The sequence below is a fragment of the Lepisma saccharinum genome, chromosome 13 (assembly GCF_977018435.1).
Source record: "Lepisma saccharinum chromosome 13, izLepSacc3.1, whole genome shotgun sequence".
Taxonomy (NCBI): Eukaryota; Metazoa; Arthropoda; class Insecta; order Zygentoma; family Lepismatidae; genus Lepisma; species Lepisma saccharinum.
The window spans coordinates 17,062,111-17,081,784 of NC_139241.1; the positions used below are offsets into that span (position 1 = coordinate 17,062,111).

The window sequence follows — 19,674 nt, forward strand, 5'->3', positions numbered from 1 at the left end:
GGTAGTGCAATTCACTGTACAGCTTGACACATTGACTTGGCCTATATGGGCATATTTATATGAAAACCTTCCAGTGGACATAGTGCTTGGTGTAAACTTTATGAAAAACAATAATCTTCTTCTTGACTTTCAACAAAAGTGCGTTACGGTTCCGTACGCGAAAGTGAAAATACCGATAAAATGGCATTTGAACAGTTTGTTTACAGACTTTAATTCGTTACAGACAAGTTATCCACAGCAATATTCCAGGCAGCAGGAAGTCCCATGTACTACGCCTCCAAGGTCAACTCCATCGGGGCAACGATACGGAACAGGTGGTGGAAGAAGAAGAAGACAGCCAAACATGCACCGGGCAAACTTTCGCTTTCAGCGAGCTACAACACCTGGGCAGACAAATTTCAACTTCGAGACTGAGTCAGGAGTACGATGTGACGTAGGCAGCACCAAATTCCAAACAAATCAGGATGAGGACTACTGGAAAGAACAACTTGGAATATATCCTGGAGATTCCAATTGTGAAATGGAAGAAGGAAGACCGTAGCCATAAAGCCTTACCCCAACATCGACAGACATGGAAAAGTCGACACCTATCATCTATTATACCATCTGTCTGCGATCAAAAATAAGGGCTGGCAAGAAACGATTTACACTTCCAATGTTATCCTTCCATTATTAAGTTTCCATTAATCTTTGTATATTTTTTTGTTTTAGCGTCTCGCCCGCACTGAGTCCATGTTTTTCTGATTTCACATGGGGGGAGGGGGAAGTGTATGGACCGTAGTGCGCGCGGAGCCGTCATTTTGTTTACTTGTGTGCCAGATGGATGGAATCTTTTTAATTTTGCCACCAGAGGGCAATAGCATCGGTTACGCAATGACGTAACAAGGAAACCTTGGTGCGAAGTCGCAGCCCTTCAGGCAGCGCATTTTGAATTCTGGCCCAAGGAGAGGAAGTAGTCTTTCCTCTAGACAGACACCTTAAGAAGGGGTCCGAGAAACCACGACATGGGAGGAGAAGGATAAGTACTTTTAAGTTTCGAATTGGCACTCACACACCCAAATTATATTTTGTTCATCTTTCTCATCCGTTAAACTACGTGGAGTTGACTTAACTGTAAAGGAATCTATTTAATTCATCATTATTAATTATTTAGTTCAATTAATATCCATCCAACTGGCACAAGTGATACGACACAAAAATGTTTAGTTCAGCGAGTTTAACATCGAAAATCTTTCTTTATGTAGACTAATGGTGCTTGCACATTATGTGAATATGAATAAACTCGCATATTTTGGAAAAGGTGTTTTATCTGTACTTTCTAATAGCATAGCTGCCCCATAGCAAAATAAGTAGACCTATAAGGCGGAAATTTCCACTGCGCGCTTTCTAAAGGTTTGTATGCATTAAACAATCCAGTTTAACGTGCATAACATATACCATGGGCATACAAAGTTTAGTGCCATGCTACAACAAATGCCAGAACAACAGTGGTGATCATGCCGAAAATTAGGTTAGGACTCACTGTTACTAATGCAATAAATTACAACTGATATTCTTGTTTTATTTATGCCTAATCGGTAGAGACCTTGATATTTTGTTATTTTATTTTCAAATTGGTGCATTTTCTTATTTTTTTAAATTTTAGCGCATTTTCTGGCAAGTATCTGAAATTATACCTTCATGGCGTTTTTAAACTACTGTTTCAAATTGTAAGTCACATGGCTTACGCCTCTTCGTGAGAGTATGATACGTTTAAAGTTATTTTGGGAAAGTTATTTTCCATACCCCTTTTTTAATTTTAAGGTAAGGATTTTAGATAATGTTATTTTCCCCGTATATACTGAAGGGTGCATAATGACCATTAGTGGCGACGCATCCAAAAAATTAAAATCAGTCAATCTCACGTGACAGATACCGATATATTTTGTTTTAGAACATTGTATGCCAAATATACCGAAACTTAATACTCCATTGTGCTTTTAAACTATTATTTCAAATGGTAGGTCACATGGTCTACGCATTTTCGTGACAGTTTGATATGTTGGAACAGATTTTTGAGGAAGTAAAAGTAAAGTGTTCCGCTGCACTTTTCCATGAAGGTGTATAAGGGTGTGGAGTTAAGGCCCCACACTTTCTTGATCACGGCTGAAGATGGGGGTGATGTGATCAACACCACGCTCCTGGCTACCTTTGTCCCTCAAAGTTACCTCAAGGTACCAGCATGATGCTGGGTGGGTGCCGGAGCAGTTTGAATAGGTGGAAAACATCCCGGTTCTCCCCTGCAGGGGATCGACCCCTGCAGGGGAGAACCACGTAAATAGGGCATAGGAAGAAACAGGGGGCATAGGGCCTCTCTATACACCTGTCAAATTTCATGGGAATCGGAGGGGGACACAGGGGTCAGATGATCCCTACGTCAATTTGTCCTCATCTTGACATTTGAGGCGGGTTTTGCCCCCTAAAACAGTTTTTTAGCCGAAACAAAAAAAAAATCACGTATTTCTTCCTTTGGGCCCCTCTATACACCTACCACGTTTCATGGAAATCAGAGGGGAACACAGGGGTCAGATCCCCACTTCAATTTGTCCTCATCTTGACATTTGAGGGCAGGTTGCCCCCTAGAACAGATTTTTAGCCGAAACAAAAAAACACGCATTTCTTCATTTGGGCCCGTTTATACACACACCTGCCAAGTTTCATGGAAATTGGAGGGGGCCACAGGGGTCAGATCCCCACTTCAATTTGTCCTCATCTTGACAATTGAGTGAGTTTTGCCCTGTAAACCCGTTTTTTAGCTGAAACAAAAAAACACGTATTTCTTCCATTGGGCCCCACTATACAGCTGCCAAGTTTCATGGAAATCGGAGGGAGACACAGGGATCAGATCCTCACTTCAATTGGTCCTCATCTTGACATTTGAGGGGGTTTTGCCCCCTAAAACCGTTTTTTTAGCTGAAACAAAAAAACACGTATTTCTTCCATTGGGCCCCACTTTACACCTGCCAAGTTTCATGGAAATCGGAGGGACACAGGGGTCAGATCCTCACTTCAATTTGTCCTCATCTTGACATTTGAGGGGGTTTTGCCGCCTAAAACAGTTTTTTAGCTGAAACAAAAAAAAAACACGTATTTCTTTTCTGGGTCCGTTATACACACACCTGCCAAGTATAATGGAAATCGGAGGGGGACACATGGGTCAGATACTCACTTCAATTTGTCCTCATCTTGACATTGAGGGGGTTTTGACCCTTAAAACCGTTTTTTAGGTGAAACAAAAAAACACGTATTTCTTCCTTTGGGCCCCACTATACGCCTGCCAAGTTACATGGAAATCGGAGGGGGACACTTAGATAACCTCCCTTGTTAGTCTTACACTTTGTAATTATATAACACTGCATATATTATAATGTTTTATTTTAATTTGTAAAACTGTAACTGTAGAACAATTGTATAATTTTTGTATAACATTTCTATCTTGTTATATGTGTTAAAGGTTTCATCCTGGAATGGAATGTCTCACATTTATGTGTGTTTTCATTTCCAATACATTCGAATGAATACATATTCGTTTCAATGGCATTTACAAAATCACCTCTGACATTTTATGTTAAACAAGTAAGATTATTTTTGTGTATTTGTGTACGAGTGTGTTAGCCGATGCGTAACAAAGTATTTTAGGAACAACACTTGAAAAATATTCTTGTAGGACTAACTAATGAAAAATTTCTTTGTAATCGAAGATCATAATACCTTTTAAGGTGTGGTAATATTATAATGGGATTGAGATACGAAACTCTCGGATCCGGATCCGGATCCAGATCCGAAACTTTCGGACCCGGATCCGGATCTGGAATTTTCGGACCCGGATCCAGATCCGGAACTCTCGGATCCGGATTTTGTATTTTGTATTTTTCGGATCCGGATCCGTTTGGCCATCCCTAGTATAAATCAGTAGATGGAAAGTGAAAATTTAGCAGGGCTGGCAGAGAAAACGTTGTAAACGTATGTTAACTTGTGCGAAACCAGTAATACGTCAGGATGATGAAAGAAAACCTTCGTAAGCACTGCTACATTAAGTAAGGTGAAGTGAGCCAGAAGAGTAATAAAATTCCAGCAGCATATTTACAGTTTAAAGCTCTTCTTCTTTGTGCATGCGATTTTTGTTGGATGTTGCAGTACATGAAATTTCTGTCGCATGTTGTAGTGAGATACTTTGTCGGGTGGCAATATTCGACAAAAATCGTATGTATCAATGGAACCAATTTGTTTCCATGTTCCTTCAGTTTGCCCAACAAAATGCCTTACTACGACGTCCGACAACTATCGGACGGCGCCACCCGCTCTTATCCCATCCATCTGTTGACAAGTCCCCTTACTAGTCCCATACGGACAAGAAAAAATGATAATTCAATGTGCTCTATGGACCTTCATACTCTTATGTTTGGGTGGAAACTCTGACACAGGTCTGGGGCAAACCTGGGAAATTCATATTGATGACCAACCTCCCCCCTCTTCGCAACATATCCATGCCACATTTTCGAACAGTTTTTCACATTTTGGCTCATTATTCAACTTGTATGGCACCCAGGAACATCAAACATGTTTCAATCTATTTGGAAACGTCCATTTCTTGAAGAGAATAGTAGTGGTGTTTACGGTAGGGACAGGACCACTTACAAGTGTAGAAAAGGCGAGGCTATTTGATTGAACAATCAGATTTGCTTACACTTAAAACAATGCCAAGATGGGGCCTGTACCCCAATTCTTCAGGTGTGATATGCTCTGATTTTTAAGAAATTCTGAATTTCTAGTGTAGAAAAGGCGAGGGCTCAACAGATAGATTTACCCATACTTAAGACAATGGCAAGAGGGGCTTATACCCTAATTTTTCAGGTGTGGAGGTTTGGGTTTAAGTCCTCATAAAATATGAAGCCTCCCCTGATGGCAAAATGATAATATTGTTGTCTTGTAAACAAAAGGCTCGGGGTTCGAGTCCTGATAAAATATTTAAGATTGAAATACATGTGGCAAAATAATATGTCCACAAGTGAGATTTTGAGAATAATTACTGCTAGTTGATAGCTCCCAGATCTGAAACCCCCCCTCCCTCCTCTGCTCAGACAGATTCGGCCATGTGTGTAAAAGCTATATCTGTGTGATTGTTGTTTATAAACTTGTCAAAAATATGGCTTTTTTGTATGAAAACATGCAATCCTGAATACAATTCTGGTTTTGTCTTGTTCTGTTAATATAAACACAAGTGAGACTTAGAGAATATTTATTGCACAGTTCAAAATCCAATTTTGAATTGTATTTAGTTGATATAGAGATGAGGTTTTAAACCTGGTGAAGTGTGTTGTACATCAGCAAAACTATCACCAAAACCTAGTTACTGCTGTTGTTTGGGTATAAAAGCACCAGCTCAGCCACTAACTGCTGAACCCAACTGATATTTTTTATTAAGTATAAAGTTTTGAATTGAAGCCCAGAAAATCTTATATAATAAACAACAAGAAAAAATGCCAAAACAAAAATATTGCAATCGGTGTAATAAAAATATATCTAGTTCTCATTGGGCTAGGCATTGCCGTATTTGTAACTCTAAGAAATGCAGAAAAGCCACAAAAATGTGTCCAAGATGCCATAAAATATTAAGCAAGGCATATTACAAATGGCATAAGTGTAATTCTTATGTACAGTCATCAGCATTGCCCTCACAACCATCCACATCTGGTCTGAAAAGGAAGCATGAAGCACCTGTTAATGCTGGACCTGCAAAGCAGCCACGCTATGAACCTATCCATAGCAGTTTTAATGCCCAACTTAGGGATTATCGGTTTGTATCAGAGCCAAGATGTGGCATTAAGAATTTTTTGAACAGTAAAAAACCTGATATACAGGCAATTCTAAATGCACAAAATGGGTCTTATAAGCTGTCCCTCAAATTGTATACTCAATATAAGAAACCAAATGGCACAAAATTTATACATCCCCACTTAACAGAAACTGTACCTGTATATTCAAATACAAATTCGGACAGAATAATAAGCAGGTTGATAGATCAACTGAATATGAAACACTCTGAATTTGCGGCAAAAGAGTCAGGATGGAGCCTATGCGGCTCTCCGCACAAGTTATATGTTAATATTTCTGAATTCAGCCCATTGAAAGGTTCTACATATCTGCCATTACCTGCTAATATCAAAAACAAAAGAGCCGTGGTCAATATAAAAAATAATGACCAGAAATGCTTTTTGTGGTGTATTTTAGCTGCTCTGTATCCAGTTTCAAGGCATCCTGAGAGAATAACTTATTACAAACAGCATGAACATGATTTTGACGAGGCAATGGAGGGTTTAGAATATCAAATGTTAGTTCAGAATATTGATAAATTTGAAAAAAAGGCCAGGCACATCAATGGCAAACAATTATCTATTAATGTATTTATTTGTTCCACTGGCAATTGCCCGATAGCACCTCTCAGAATCAGTACACTTGATGATGAATCTGCTATTCCGATTGATCTGCTCTTAATTGAAGGGGATAGCACATATCATTATACTCTGATACATAATCTTGAAGCTTTAGTGAGAACACAACTAGACAAATCCAATACAATATTCAAGTTGTGTAGAAGATGCTTAACTGTATTTGATGGTCAAAAAATGGTGAAGGGGGTTCGGGAAGAGAGTGCAGAAATTGCAAAAAACAAGTTAATTGAGCATCTGAAATACTGTGGGAACCATAAACCTGTTCATATGGTGATGCCCAATCCAAGTGAAAATTGCAAATTCAAAAAGTTTGAAGCCTTGTTGGAACACCCAGCATATATTGTCTGTGATTTTGAATCGAACCTCAATCCTCTTGCATTCTGTAGCCCAGATCCCGAAGAATCTTCAAGTACACCATACCAGCAACATGAACCTTCCAGTTTTTGTTGTGTGGTTATACGGGATGGTGTTGTTATTAAAGAATATTCATACAAGGGACCAAATGCCATCAAAATATTTGCATATATAATAGAAAATGTGTGCCGTGACATAGCATCTAACATCTTATTAATATCAAAGCCTATGTTGCCTTTAACAGAGGAACAGATTGAAGATTTCAACAATGCAGAAAAATGCCCGGTATGTGATGATTGTGAATTTTCAGATACAAATATCAAGGTGAAACACCATTCTCATACAGATGGTCGATATAAACAGGCCCTGTGTAAAAGCTGCAATATTAAGATCAAGAGACCAAGATTTATCCCCATATTTTGCCATGGAGCATCCAATTATGATTTTCATCATCTGATCAGGTACGAGGGGTTTAACAAGGAGAATTTAAATATTTTAGCTGAAAATGATGAAAAATATATATCTATTAGCAAAATAATTAAAGTTGATGGTGTTCCTATTCACATAAGATTTCTTGATTCTTACAGATTTTTACCTGCTAGCCTGCCTACACTGGCCACTCAATTACCTGATGATCAATTCAAAATCACACGTGCCTCGTTTCCAAATCTGGACCTGAAATTAATTAGGCGGAAGGGTGTATATCCATATGACTATGTTACAGATTTTTCTAAATTTGATGAGTGTTCCCTGCCACCACAAGAAGCGTTTTACAGCAGAATCAGAGGATCTGGAATCAGTGATGAAGATTATCACCATGCCCAGTTGATGTGGAACAATTTAAAATGCAAGACATTTGGTGATTATCACATGGTATATTTGAAACTTGACGTCACCCTCTTAGCTGATATAATACAGGCATTCAGAAAATCTTCCATGCAAAATTATAAACTGGATCCAATATATTTTTACAGTGCTTCGGGCCTAGCATGGGCCGCAACGTTTTTGAACACTAAAATGCAATTGGATCTGATCCACGATCAAGATATGTATCTGTTTATGGAGAAATGTATAAGAGGAGGCATGGTGCAATGTTCCCAGAGATATGCCAGAGCAAATAACAAATATATGCCTGATTATGATCCAGCACGGCCATCAAATTATATACTCTATGTAGATGCAAACAGCCTCTATGGTCATGCCATGATGCAAAAACTGCCATATGCAGGGCTTGAGTGGGTTGAAGATTTCAATATTGAAGATCTTAAGGACTTTGATGACAGTGAATATGGCCTATTCTTAGAGGTTGATCTGACAATTCCTGATGATTTGCACAATAAATTTTCTGATCTGCCCCCAATTTCCGAGGTTCAGTGCTCACCTGGCTCTAAACAGAAGAAGCTCATGATGACTCTGGAGCCGAAACAAGGCTATGTCATATATTACAAAAACCTCCAGTTCCTGATGAAACATGGTGTTCAAGTGACCAAACTTGGCAAAGTCTTAAGGTTCAGGCACTCAAGATGGTTGAAGTCTTATATTGATACAAACACAGAGCTTCGAACATCGGCAAAGAGCCAATTTGATAAGGGCTTGTTTAAATTGATGGTTAATTCTGTATATGGCAAAACTATTGAAAATGTCAGAAAACATACCGATGTTAAAATAATTACTGACCCCAGCCTGAGCAAAAAATTGGTTGCAAAGCCCAACTTCAATTACAGAAGAATTTATGATGAGCACATGGCACTTTTCAACATGAAGAAAACAAAGATCAAATTTGATAAACCTATTTATGTAGGGGCTGCAATATTGGAATTGTCCAAATTACATATGTTAATATTGTATTATGAGGTGTTGAAACCTTTTTATGGTGATCGTGTAAAACTGATGTACATGGACACGGATAGTTTTGTTCTTGATATTCAAACAGAAGATGTTTATCAAGATATGTCACAGCCTGAATTGTTTCAATACTTTGATACCAGTGAACATACAAAGATTCAAAACCACCACAACAAAAAGGTGCCTGGCAAGTTAAAAGATGAGACATGTGGTGATGCTATTGTGGAATTTGCTGGGTTAAGTGCCAAGGTGTATAGTTTTAAAACATGTAGTGCTGTTGTCAAAAAGGCCAAGGGCATTGGCAAAGTAACTGTTGAAAAAGATCTCCAATTTGAAGATTATGAAAATTGCCTCAAATCCCAGAGTTCAATCAGAACATCAGAAAATAGAATTCAGAGTGTGGATCACTTGTTGACTTCAAATATTGTAAGAAAAGTGGCCCTGGACCCACATGATGATAAGAGATGCATTTTATCATGTGGCATACATACTTTACCTTGGGGGCATTGTGATTTGAAAAATGGCAAACAATGCCCAAACACAGAGCATGATTTGAAATAAATAAACATGCCTATGAACTTATTTGGGTTCAAAAAACAGGCTATTATGGAGCTGCCAACACCACAACCCTCTCCTGATATGCTGTCTAAACTAAGTGGCTTGTTAATTATTCATCTGAACAGCATACTTACAGATGTTGATGAAGAAACAGGCAAAACATTGTACATATTTAACAATAATTTAAATCATTACCAATTACCTGTAGGTGGGCAATTGCAATTTATTACAACCCCTGAGGGTGATGTTAAAATTTCAGTAGGGAGAAATATTTATAGAATTAAGCACTCAAACATGGTTTCTGGCACTGTTTATACTGTTTCTGCTGGTGACTGCTTATATATTGAGGTCCCGGGATCCTATGACAAGCTTATACCCTTTTTTATAGAATTAAGAATCAGATACTCTATAATAAATAACCACTAAAACAAAAATGCCTAATGATATATTTGGCCATACAAGACATGAAGATCACAGTGATGAGATTCTGATGCTTGATGTCAGAGTCAAGAAATTAAGAAGTGATTTACAAGCTTTACAAACTACACTCAATGCCAGTCTTCAATTAGAAATTACAAATTTACAATCACAATGCATGGACCCTCTTCTTAAAATTGATTCTGAACTCAAAGTGCTGCTTCAGAAATATACTGATCTGGCAACATTGGATAATTTTCAAAGTTTAGAGGAGGCTGTAGCAGCTCTTCAAGCCAAATTTAAGACCCAGGCCACCAACTCTGAGCAATTGAAACAACAATTGGAAGAGCAGATTAATAATGTCCAGGCACAGCTCCAAACAATTGTCACAAGCATAAAATCACAAGAAGATTTTGATCTAGTGATTTCCACTCTAAAAGAACAGATTCAGTCACTCCAGATACCTAATCTGGACCCTCTGAACAATGCCATAGCCGAGGTTAAAGAAAAAATTGTGACACTTGAAAATTTTATGAACAACTTGCCATCTTCTGATGCTTTGAATGCAATAACTCGGAGTGTTGCCAATATTAAGCTGCAGCTTGAAACATATGAAGATTTTGGAAAAATTCAAAGTTCCATAACCCATCTTGAAGGTACAATACCAGCAGTGCAAAATGATTTGGCAAATGTACTAGAATCCCGATTGCCCGGGATTGTAGATACACTTGTTAGTGTCCAGGAACAGATCACAAAGCTTGAAAACCTCAACACTGAATCTGAGCTATCTCATTTTCATCACTTGATAGATGATATCCAAACAAAACTTGAAATTTTACAACAATCCACACCCTCTCAGGCAGATATAGCCCTGCTCCAAAATGCTATGCAAAATGTGGCTGATGCTTCTGAATTAAACAATGTAAAATTGGCACTTGAATTTTTGCAAAATACAGTATCAAATCTGCCTACATCACAGGAACTTAAAAATATTAAGAGGGCAGTGAATCGCATATTGAAATCAGAAGTTATCAAGAATATCCAGACAGAGATCAAACAACTCACTCAGACAGTGGCCACTCTACCAACTAATCAACATATTAATGAACTGCATGCCCTGTTTGAGGATATCAGAAGACAGGTCCATGATCTTACTGCTCAAAATTCAAAATTGGCAGTTATTGAAAATTTGCAACAAATTGTAGCTAATATCAAGCAACAGCTAGGGACCATGGAATCTAATCAAGCAAATGCTCTGTCTGTTTTTGCCACCCAGCTTCAAGAGATTGTGCAACAATACAAGAGACTTGCTGTGGACATAAAGATCAAGCCAGGCCATGATGATGTTGTTAGGACCATCAATGAGCACCTTGAATCTGTAACAAGCAGATTGCTCACAGCAGAAAAAGAAATAACAGGCATAATCGAGAATCCAAAACATACAGTAATTCTTGAATTGTACAGCATCCCCAACAAAGAATATGATTCACCATTTACACCAGGTGGGAAAATATATATGCTGTCCCCCGCACAATTTTATTACCAGTTTTTTGTTGGGGGCACATTGAGACCAATCAAGATCAAATATTGGCATCAGCCACAGGCACATCACTACCCTACCTTATCAATAACAAATGCTGACAACAAACCAAAAATTACCAGTGTAGAGTTAGAGGATTTTACAGACCCCAATACATTAGAAACAGCCTATACTGAAGATGATGGCACTCTGGAATTTAAAATACAAATAGGGGACAAATTATATTTAGAAAATCCTGTAGTCTCAGCTGCTGAACATCCCATAGTTGCAATATTCTTGTTTACATATTATGTCTAGAGAAATTATTGTTGATGAATTACACAGACAGGCCCGACATAATTATAAGAGACTCCCAGTAGTCACAAAGGGCATAGATGATTTATGGCAGAGCGACTTGATTGAGTTGGCAAGTGGGCAGTTGAAAAACTTAGACAAAATCAACAAGGGCTACAAGTATCTACTCACTGTGATAGACACATTTTCAAAATTTGCCTGGGCTGTGCCACTCAAATCCAAGACTGGAAAATGTGTTACAGAAGCCATCAGGACAATCATCAATCATTCAGGAAGATCACCGCGCTATTTGCAAACAGATAATGGCAAAGAATTTTATAATTCAGTGTTTCAACAATTTATTAAAAGCCAGGCAATAAAACATTACTCGAGTTACAGTGACCTCAAGGCCTCGATTGTAGAGAGATTCAACAGAACCTTAAAAAATCTTATGTATAAACAATTTACACTTCAAGGTAATTATAAATGGCTTAATATTCTTCCAGAACTTCTACATAAATATAACAACTCGGTCCATTCCACAATCAACATGAAACCCTCTGAAGTAACTTCATCTGATGAGCAAAAATTGATCAGTACTGTTTATTATCCTAGATACCAGCCAACAACAAGAAGGGCCAAATACAGGGTGGGTGATCAAGTAAGAATCAGCAAATATAAGCACTTATTCAAAAGAGGCTTTACAAGAAACTGGAGCACCGAATTATTTACAGTGGTTCAAGTTAAACCCGGGACCCTTAACACATATATAATAAAAGATCACCGAGGAGAAATTCTCAAAGGCCGATTCTATGAACAAGAGCTCAGCAAAACTAAACAGCCTGACACATATCTCATAGAAAAAAATTATCCGCAGAAAAGGCAACAAGTTACTTGTCAAATGGCTGGGTCATCCGGAAAACAGCTGGATCGATGCAGACAAAATAATAATATGAGCACCTGGGATGTTATAAAAAGGCTGCCAGAACCTGAACAGCAGATTAAGAGAAATGGCAAGTTGCTGCCTGAAAATATTAGATGTCTTATTGTTGGGCCATCTGCTTGTGGTAAAACTACACTAATGGTTGATAATTTTTTATTGGCACCCAACTGGTTAGACTGGAAAAACAGGCACTTGTATGTTTTCTCTAAGAGCTTGGAACAATTAAAATATCAGCAGCTGATGAAGCTATATGATGGATTGGATATAGCCACTTTTGAACCAGATGTTAAGCCACTCCATGAATGTCTCGATAATTCTGTTGTTGTGTTTGATGACATTATACTGGATAATCAAAACAAGGTTAGAAATTTCTTTACACAGGGCCGACACAAAAACATTGATTGCTTCTACCTTGCACAGACTTTTTCAAAAATACCCAAGCAGCTGATCCGAGACAACAGCAATTTTATATGTGTGTTTCATCAAGATCATACCAACCTCAAACACATACATGATGAATATGTAGGTGGGGACTTGAGCTACAATGATTTTTCCAAGTTTTGCAGCAAGTGCTGGAACCAGGACAGTTATGGGTTTGTCACAATTGATATGACAAGAACACCCAATAGTGGCAAATACAGAAATAAAATCAACGATTTTCTAGACGTTGAGACATAAATAAATAACCATGAAAAGGCCAATCATTGATGATCTTAAGTTAAGAGATTATCTTGTAAAAAGATTTAAGGGATGGAAATCAGAGAACCGTGGAATTTATGAAAAACACAAACAAACAGAACAGCCTGTAATTGATGCTATTAATAATTTAGGTAAGAATATCAAAACTGTTACAGAGCAGAATCAAAATTTGATCACAGAGCTTGTACCTGTAGCTGCTAGGAACATATTAGATTATCCATTCACCCCACTTTCCAGTATTCATACACCTAGTCCTGTTGCTCCTAGAAGAATTGAAGCTACTCAGGATCCTATTGAATTGGGTCTTCTTGCTCAAAAATATTTAACCACACCTAAAGACAATAAAGATGAGGTTTTTGGCTTATATGCTGACACAGAGCTTGATGGTAGTATCATACATAGAATTGGTAATTTCAGAGTAACTTTTATGGGAGATGATCTGATTGTTTATTCAGAATCTCGTCTCGGAGAAAAAGGTGCTTTTGTTAAGTACCCCGGCACACCTGGATTGTGGGAACTGATGACTAGGAAAAGGCCTGGCAGCTATACAGATCAAGATTATGATTATTACAAAGAAATATTAATAAAATCAGATGCTCTATACCAGAACAATGATCCCACACAAAAAAGAGTCAAGTCTAGCAGTGGAGCAAAATACAACAATTTAATCAAGCCCATATGGTCACAGATCAAGACTGGCAGTGGAATCAAACAATACAACACCCTGCCTAAAGAATTTGTGTGGGTTGATGATGTCAGGAAACTTGTAGATAGGTTATTGGTGATAGCTGGGGAGGAAAATGCAGGGAACCACAATTTTTACAATGAAAAGGTTGGAATTATGGACATGATAAGCACTAAATTGTCTAATTTTATAGTGAATGACCCTAAGGGGATTGGATATCTCATAAAAATTATTAATACTCTACCACCTAAATTTTGGAATATTTGTGAGGGTCGGGGCCTGGTTAATGACATTATAAACAAGCTGCCATTTGAACTACACATTCCAGGCTATCAGTATTGTGGTCCAGGTACAAAATTGGATCATAGATTAAACAGAGGCGATCCTGGTGTTAATCCCCTAGATGCTGCTTGTAGAGACCATGACATAGCATACAACACACATTCTGATCTTGACAAGAGACATGTTGCAGACAAGAAATTAGAAGAGGCTGCATTTGGTAGATTTGTAAGCAAAGATGCTTCTTTGAGTGAAAAAATAGCAGCATTGGGAACCACCATAGCTATGAGCACCAAACAAAAACTGGGGTGGGGTTTGTGAATATGTATATAATAAACCTAGAATGAAGGCCAAGGGTGTTATGTATCAAATACCTTATGCAGGTCTTAAATCTCTTAAAACTATTGATAGTCTTTTGACCAAAAAGCAGCGCAAGAAAAAAAGCTCTTGTCTTGCAAAGGGACATGGTATGAAATTGTTGCTTAGCACCCCCCAATTAAAAAAATTACAGCAATCAAGAAAAAAATCACATGTGGGGGGTTTCATATTTACTATCCCTGCCATCTTAGCAGCATTCGGGGCTGTTGGGAGCTTGGCCGGGGGATCAGCTGCCATAGCAAAAACAGTAATAGATGCCAAGAAGAATAAGGCAGAATTAGATGAGCAGAAGCGCCATAACCTGGCAATGGAGAAAAAAGGCAAAGGTGTTAAGAGAGCCATGAATAAGTTTAAAAAAAACAAGAGCCGCTTACAAACCAAGATATTGAAGCTTTAATCAAGCCACTGGGCATCAAAAATTTTAGAGGTGTGTACATGTCTGATTCTTTACCGGAACAACCACTCAACAAAGAGTGTGGCATTGTTAATTTGGATGAGTACAAAAATCAGGGCACTCACTGGATTTGTTATCTTAAATATTTAAACAATGAGGCATTTGTGTTTGATTCATTTGGAGGTGTTCCACCTGAAAATTTAGTAAAATATCTAAAATCCCCCAATCTTTATTACAATAATGCCCGTGTTCAAAACTTCAAAGATGTTAATTGCGGACATTTGTGTTTATCTGTTCTCAGATATATGTCTCAAATAAATAAACCATCAATTGAAGATTTTCAAAAGGCCTTGTGGTATTTGAAACATCATGGGGGTATTCCATCTCACCAGCCAAAATTCAATATTGAAACTCAAATTGCATGATGACATAGTGTATCCCAAAACAATAGCTCTCAGAGCATTTTATGGCATGTACTTGATACCTAATATTACACACCACAACAACACAATTGCAGTAGGGGATCAAAAAATTGTCATCACTCCAGGGCAATATAATCTGTCCACTCTAAATGCTCAATTACCCAGAGGTATAGTGTTAAGTCAAAATTCTGTCACTCACAGAGTAGAGATTGTATCTGCCACGGAGACAGTGGATCTGGGTACTATAGGAGAGCTGTTAGGATTTGAGAACAACACAAAACTTGAACCAGCAATCAAACACACTGCTATGAATATACCCAAATTCTTAGCCATAGAGACTCTGAATATTCACTGTAATGCGGCCGAGGGTATGATCACCAAATCAAATGGCATAGGCACTCACAAACAAACTGGCATCATTGCAACATTCAAACCTAATTCCGAATTCATGGAGCCCATCATCTACAATCCATCCCCAACATTATATTTTCCTGTGTGCCATAACAGAATAGATTACATTGAATTGATGGTCACTAATGAAAAAGAAGAATTAGTTGATTTTGCTGGAGCCACAACAACTGCTATCATAGAGATTAACATTTAAATAAAAATACATACAATGGAAAATATTGAGAGTTATGAGCTACAATCATTCCCTCCAAACAGGAGGACATTTGCAAATTTAAATCAACCCAACACAGAAATAGAGGTTGATCTTGATGTAGGGGACGGATTTATACACCCCCACAGAGCAGATCTATACATCAAATTTGATGTTGTAAAGCTCGATGGAACAGATTATCCGGCAAATTCAAATATAAGATTGGTGGACAATTTTGTGCCGCATCTATTCTCTGAAATTGAGATCAGAAAGCATGGCGTTGTTATAAACAGAATAGATTATCCCGGCATTACCTCCACAGCTTTGGCTACATTAAAATTATCCAAAACAGAGGCTTCATACTATCAAATAGGTGGATTTGAGGCTGGTGATAAGATATTATCCAAGAGCCACACAGTGCTGTTCCCCATGCGCCTGTTGCCAGGATTCTTCTCGGATTACAAAGAAATTATGTGGAAGGGTGGGTTAAGAATTACATTTAGAAGAGCTGCAAATGATAATAATGCTTTGATGAGGTACAGTGCAATAAACCCTACAGGGGAAGCTCTGCCTAATACCCTACCTGATGAGGGCAAATGCATTATTCAGACTATGGAGTTAAGAATCCCAGTTGTTGAATATGAAGCCAGTTATGCTCTTAAATACAAAGCAGATATAATAAAAAATCCACAGGTTCCTCTGCAATTTTATACATATCAATGCATACAGAAGGTTGCCACTGGTACTTATTATGAATTTGATGCCACAAATTCATTTTCCAGCATACAATATGACATGCCTGATTTTGTGGTGGTGCTGTTTCAGACTGGAAGACACAATAATCAGGAAAAAAATTCAAGTAAATTTGATAACTGCAACATCAAGAACATATATCTTAAAAATGGCAGAAATGAGGTTTTTCCTAGAGAAAATTACAATTTAGACATTTCCAAGGATGATTTCCTCAAATTATATGAGGCTTTTTCGGCTTTCAAAAGGGTCACTACAGGCAATACGGATATGTATTACACACCAGATGAATTCAAAACACAGAGACCCATGTTTGTAATCAACACTTCAAAAAGGAAACAAGTTGTGGTTAATGACAGGACAAACATTAAAATTATCTGTGAATTCCACGAGGCATTACCCGATGACACCATATGTACTGTCATTCTCATAGGTGAAAAATCATATGTTTATGATGTAAGAAATGAGAGAGTCACGGAGCAATTCTAGAAGCCCGATTCAAACACAAAAGCCCTTTGATTACAAAGCAATAATACCAACACTTTGCTGTCAGAGAGGCCCCAGACACTCTACCAGCTTTGAAACCTCAACTGTATTATCAGCTAGCAGTGAATATCTTATGTATGGGCAGTTGTATGTATTTCAATCTTATATCAGGACTCGAACTCAAAGCCCCTGATTACAATGCAACACTATTAACACTTCTCAATATGGAATATGCCCACATTTTACTGGGTTCTGAGACCTTAATGCAGACAAAATTGGATTTTGAACTGCCATAATATTTTCTAAGTCCTTGCCTAGGCTCATATTATCAGAATAGAATTGCTTTCAGAATGAAGGGGGGTCAGTTCATTGCCACTGTGTGAAAATATGTATTTTTATCTCAATAATCTTTGTTACACTTTTACATGTTGCAGACATGTTACACTTTTTCCCCTGTCGCACAGAAAGATTAATGGCCCCTTCAGTGAATAGAAAAATCATTAATGTTCCCTTCTAGCGTGTAGATTTTATCTCTTGCGTGCCGGCAAGGCATGCAAACAATTAATTATGCTTACCCGCTCTTCTCCTATTGTATAGCTGAGCGGGTGGTTATAAAACATGAGAAAATAAGAAAATTGAGAAATTCAGTTTTTGTACAATATATTGTTGTAAAACACTTTTTACCAGGGTTTCAGATCTGGGAGCTATCAACTAGCAGTAATTATTCTCAAAATCTCACTTGTGGACATATTATTTTGCCACATGTATTTCAATCTTAAATATTTTATCAGGACTCGAACCCCGAGCCTTTTGTTTACAAGACAACAATATTATCATTTTGCCATCAGGGGAGGCTTCATATTTTATGAGGACTTAAACCCAAACCTCCACACCTGAAAAATTAGGGTATAAGCCCCTCTTGCCATTGTCTTAAGTATGGGTAAATCTATCTGTTGAGCCCTCGCCTTTTCTACACTAGAAATTCAGAATTTCTTAAAAATCAGAGCATATCACACCTGAAGAATTGGGGTACAGGCCCCATCTTGGCATTGTTTTAAGTGTAAGCAAATCTGATTGTTCAATCAAATAGCCTCGCCTTTTCTACACTTGTAAGTGGTCCTGTCCCTACCGTAAACACCACTACTGAGAATACTAAGGTTTGCGCCATTTCCCCAAAATAGCGGGAGGAGAGGGAGCAAACTCCAGATTTTTATGTTTTTTTCATATAAATTTGGTGGTCGCGCCCCCAACCCCCCCCCTTTCCTCGGTTCGGCGTTCTGAATTGTACAAGGCTGCATGCTATGATGTTTTATCTGCAAAACAAAACTTATCCGAAGTAGTTTGCTCTCATAGTGCCCGAGTTATAACAATTTTCCTCCAAAAATGCAAATTACCTATTTTTCGTAAAAAATAAAAAAAATCACATTTTGGCTTATTATTCAACTTGTATGGCACCCAAGAACATGAAACATGTTTCATTCGCTTGAGAAATGTCCATTCTTTGAAAAGAATATTAAAGTTCGCACCTTCTTCCCAAATAGCGGGAGAAGAGGCGGCAAACTCCAGATTTTTATGATTTTCATTGAAATTCGGGGGCTGCGGCCCCCAAACCCCCTTCCACGGTTCGGCGTTCTGAATTGTACACGGTTGCATGCTATGATGTTCTAGCTGCAAAACAAAACTTATCCGAAGTAGATTGCTCCCATAGTGCACGAGTTATAACAATTTTCCTCCAAAAATGCAAATTACCGATTTTTCGTAAAAAAAACCCAAAAAAACACATTTTAGCTTATTATTCAACTTGTATGGCACCCAAGAACATGAAACATGTTTCAATCTCTTGAGAAATGTCCATTTTTTTAAAAAGAATACTAAAGTTAGCGACTTCTCCACAAAAGAGCGGGAGAGGAGGGGGCAAACTCCAGATTTTTATGTTTTTTCCCTTGAAATTCGGGGGACGTGCCCCCTCCCCCAAGCCCCCTTTCCTCGATCCGGTCTTCTGAATTGTACACGGTTGCATGCGCTGATGTTTTAACTGCAAAACAAAAGGTATCCGAAGTAGATTGCTCCTATAGTGCCCGAGTTATAACAATTCTCCTCCAAAGAGTGTTCGAATTTAAAATGCCCGGGCGAGAGAAATTTCTCTCTCTCTCTCTCTCTCCTCCTGCCATCACTGGTTTCTGGCGCCGTGGTCGTGTTGCGCATAAAAGGGGCCTAAAAGTTATGAACGAGATTTCCTGTTCCCGTGCAGAGTTCTATAACGATATCTTTAAATAAATAAATAAATAATAAAAAAAAGTAAATGAGAACGAAATTCCCTGACATTTCCGTGACTTTTTTTGACACCTTAAATTCCCTGGCTATCTCCGGTTTTCCAGGTCTGTCGACACCCTGGACCCACTATGTGACCCCCCCCCCCCCCGGGTATCGGGTGTCTTGCTTCTTTGTGTCAGAGTGAGATCTGTAGGTTGTGTGGCCTCTGACCTTGGATTTTCGCAATCGGAAGCAGAAAAGAAATGTTCATTTTCAATCCATCTGGTTTTAAGGTAATGTGAACTC

The 19,674-nt window shown here is 38.2% G+C and overlaps 1 protein-coding gene across 1 annotated transcript in view; it reads left to right on the forward strand.

The window, feature by feature from the left end:
• Positions 1-19,674, forward strand: part of LOC145996883 (uncharacterized) — a 97,023-nt gene that overhangs the window by 27,074 nt on the left and 50,275 nt on the right. The window lies entirely within an intron of this gene.